General features: G+C 50.2%; 2 non-coding genes across 2 annotated transcripts in view; both read left to right on the top strand.

Annotated features, from left to right (window-relative positions):
- Nucleotides 1–2131: 2131 nt before the first annotated feature.
- On the top strand, nucleotides 2132–2284 carry LOC124319913. The gene has a single exon (XR_006913607.1). It is a non-coding gene; the product is annotated as a 5.8S ribosomal RNA (ribosomal RNA).
- A 641-nt stretch (nucleotides 2285–2925) lies between these two features.
- LOC124319916 overlaps nucleotides 2926–3855 on the top strand; it is a 4576-nt gene continuing 3646 nt past the window's right edge. The window contains exon 1 of the ribosomal RNA XR_006913609.1: nucleotides 2926–3855. This exon is cut by the window's right edge and continues 3646 nt beyond it. This is a non-coding gene — a ribosomal RNA (large subunit ribosomal RNA).

Genomic DNA, 3855 nt, shown 5'->3' with positions numbered 1-3855 from the left:
TACTGCGGCGACAGAGGTGAAATTCTTGGACCGCCGCAAGACGAACAACAGCGAAGGCATTTGCCAAGAATGTTTTCCTTGATCAAGAACGAAAGTTAGAGGTTCGAAGGCGATCAGATACCGCCCTAGTTCTAACCATAAACGATGCCAACCAGCAATCCGTCGGAGTTACTCCAATGACTCGACGGGCAGCTTCCGGGAAACCAAAGTCTTTGGGTTCCGGGGGAAGTATGGTTGCAAAGCTGAAACTTAAAGGAATTGACGGAAGGGCACCACCAGGAGTGGAGCCTGCGGCTTAATTTGACTCAACACGGGAAACCTCACCAGGCCCGGACACTGGAAGGATTGACAGATTGAGAGCTCTTTCTTGATTCGGTGGGTGGTGGTGCATGGCCGTTCTTAGTTGGTGGAGCGATTTGTCTGGTTAATTCCGATAACGAACGAGACTCTAGCCTGCTAAATAGGTGACGGGTTTTATCAATTGAAACCGAAGGGAGTACGGAGGCGTCGGGATCAGGTGGCGGCGATTCGGGTCTCGGTGGGACTGGTTCCTTTAGTGAGGCAATCTCTCGGCTTGGTTTCGTTGTGCTCTGTTCGTCGGGTGTACGGCCTTCACGGGTTGGTTGCCTGGCGGATGAGGTATGGCGGGGCTTTGTCGGGAATGTCTCGCGGGGGCTGGCTCTATTGTTATTCGGTCGTCGTCATCCCCGGCGATACCTTCTGCTCTCGCGTCCGTCACGCAGTCTTCTTAGAGGGACAAGCGGCGTCCAGCCGCGTGACAGTGAGCAATAACAGGTCTGTGATGCCCTTAGATGTCCTGGGCCGCACGCGCGCTACACTGAAGGAATCAGCGTGTTTCACTCTCCCTGTCCGAAAGGACCGGGTAACCGCTGAACCTCCTTCGTGGTTGGGATTGGGGACTGCAATGATCCCCATGAACCAGGAATCCCTAGTAGGCGCGGGTCACTAGCCCGCGTCGATTACGTCCCTGCCCTTTGTACACACCGCCCGTCGCTACTACCGATTGAATGATTTAGTGAGGCCTTCGGACGGGCTTGTCGGGGTGCCGTCGAGTGGGGAGCAATCTCTGCCCGTGCGGTGCCTACCAACGGCGAGACTGAAAGATGGTCGAACTTGATCCTTTAGAGGAAGTAAAAGTCGTAACAAGGTTTCCGTAGGTGAACCTGCGGAAGGATCATAAACGAACAAGACAAATGTTTTGCGCATATGGCTTTGGTTGAGCACGAAACAACTAAAAGTTGCAAAACAAAAAAACCCCATCAAAAGTCTTTCGGCGTAAGACATCGTATGAACTATGTGTGGGTTGACGGAAGAAAATCATTTATTTTGAACGGGTATCAGGCGCTCTGATGCGCGGTGGTTTAAAGCGGATTCGCCTTTTCAAATTGATTTTTCTTTCCTCTCGGCTCAAAAAAAAACACAAAGTCTTTCGATTTGGTCTATGGCCGTGAGCAAATTCTTCCTGCTTCGATGGTGAATGTCTCTATAGATTCATTCGACCTTTAGCGGCGCTCACAGTGTTGACGTTAGTAGAGTGAAGAATACGATAGCCCGCCTGGGCCGCGAGTACCGAAGGAACAATAAAGGAGATTTTATAAAGTCTTAGTCCCTAAATCAAACACTTTGAAAAATAAAAACTCGGTGGATGGAGAGTCGGAAAAAAAAAAAACATCAAGATTTTGAACGGGTATCAGGCGCTCTGATGCGCGGTGGTTTAAAGCGGATACGCCCAATCGAAATTGTTTTTTTTTGTTTCTCTCTTCGTCTTCGGGATTTTTTGATTCTCGGTGGGGGACGAAAGTGTGAGACTTTACTCTGGACGTTCTTTTCGGGCGTAGATACTCGTGGTTGCGTGCGTGTGCGTCGTATAGACTAACACTCCAAAGCCCGACACTATGCCGTTGAAAACCGAATGTTTTTTAAGCTTGCCCTTCGCCCTCTCGATGAAGTAGGAAGAATTCAAAATCACAATAACACACTAAACCCAAATTCTAGTACGAGTGTTTATCGGAACATTTTCTTTCTGGCTTTCTTTCTCCGCCCTCGCATTCATTTGCTTGGGCGGGTTGGAGAAAAAGAGAGAAGAAAACGAATATGTCGTTTTATATACGACCCTGAACGGTGGATCACTAGGCTCGTGGATCGATGAAGAGCGCAGCAAAGTGCGCTAATCCATGCGAACTGCAGAACACATGGAGCATCGAAATCTTGAACGTAAATGGCGGCCCAGCTTCTCGCTCGGGCCACATCTGACTGAGGGTCGGTCGAATGATGAACGAACAGAGATTTTTTCAGTCTTGGTTTTGCATGTTGGGTCGCGGCGAGATTTATTTTTCACCCGGCCTGACCGCATAAAAGCTCCCGAATCTCTAACGTCTGGGTGCCGCGCGACTTAAGTGTCCGCGATGCCTCAAATACAAAAAAGGGGGAAAAATAAAAGAAGGTTCGCCCTGTTTTGTTTTTTTCCTCTCTATTCAAAAGAAACCTTTTTCGATGGCAAAACAGATGGGAAATTTTTGAGCCAACTCAAAAAAAAATTTTAGAAATAAACACATCTTCTCGAACAAGGTGTCGGCTGCGTGTGCGCGATATACCGCTTCAACGCGAGTTTAGTTGTGTGTGTGCGCCGGGCGTGTCGAAGTGTCGACCACCGCGAATTATCACTCACTCTAACCGCTCGTTATGCAAGCTTGGTTCGCGCACGACGCGTTGTTTCAATACAAAAAGCCGCAGGACGCCCTGTCACTTTTCGTAAATTAATTTTTGCGAATAACGAGAGACTCGCTTTATTTCGAAAAAAAAAAATTTGAACCGGCAATTATTCAATCTTTCCCGGCTTTAAAACGCCAAAGTCTGCCGAGCTAGATAAAGTGTTGTCTCCTTTTGAAAACAAACAATTCATTCTGACCTCAGTTTAGATGAGACTACCCGCTGAACTTAAGCATATCAGTAAGCGGAGGAAAAGAAACTAACAAGGATTCCCTTAGTAGCGGCGAGCGAACAGGGATGAGCCCAGCACCGAACCTCGCGCCCGGTTGAGCGGGTGCCGAGGAATGTGGTGTTCGGGAGGATCGTGCGCGTCTGTCCGGTATCTATCGTCCAAGTCTCCATGAACGGGGCGAGCAACCCACAGAGGGTGTCAGGCCCGTAGATAAGACGAGCCGAGACCGTGCATCGGATCCCTTCCCAAGAGTCGGGTTGCTTGAGCGTGCAGCCCTAAGCGGGAGGTAAACTCCTTCTAAGGCTAAATATCGCCACGAGACCGATAGCGAACAAGTACCGCGAGGGAAAGTTGAAAAGAACTTTGAAGAGAGAGTTCAAGAGTGCGTGAAACCGTTCAGGGGGTTAAACGGGTGGGCCCTCGAAGGTCGAACAAGTCCCCGCTCCCGGCACTTGGTTGTATGCCCTTAACGCTGCATGGAGACTGCCTGAATTGGCGGCTCTCTTGCATAAGTCGTTCTGCGATCGCAATAGCCACGCCAAGGTCCGCAAGTGGGGGGCCTAGTAGGACTCCGCGACCGACTGGGTGTCTGTTACACGGGGCGTCCGTTAGCGAGTTTCGTGGTTACCTTCGCGGGTGCCGCGATGACGAGCGCGGCGTTTCCCAACAGTACTGCCCGGTCGTGACCTGTCTCCTCCCGGGAGGTGTCGTAGCTTTTTTTTGTAAAAGAGAAAAAGTTGCGGTGCTCAACCTGTGGAGGCCCAGAGCGGAGAGTAGAAGTCGGGTCCCACCCGACCCGTCTTGAAACACGGACCAAGGAGTCTAACATGTGCGCAAGTCGTCGAGAAATTATCAAACTAAACTCGCGAGGCGCAATGAAAGTGAAGCGGCCC

This window comes from Daphnia pulicaria, unplaced genomic scaffold (assembly GCF_021234035.1).
Source record: "Daphnia pulicaria isolate SC F1-1A unplaced genomic scaffold, SC_F0-13Bv2 h1tg000218l, whole genome shotgun sequence".
Lineage (NCBI taxonomy): Eukaryota > Metazoa > Arthropoda > Branchiopoda > Diplostraca > Daphniidae > Daphnia > Daphnia pulicaria.
Note: the sequence above shows the minus strand (reverse complement) of the source record. Positions and strands in the feature narration are given on the sequence as shown.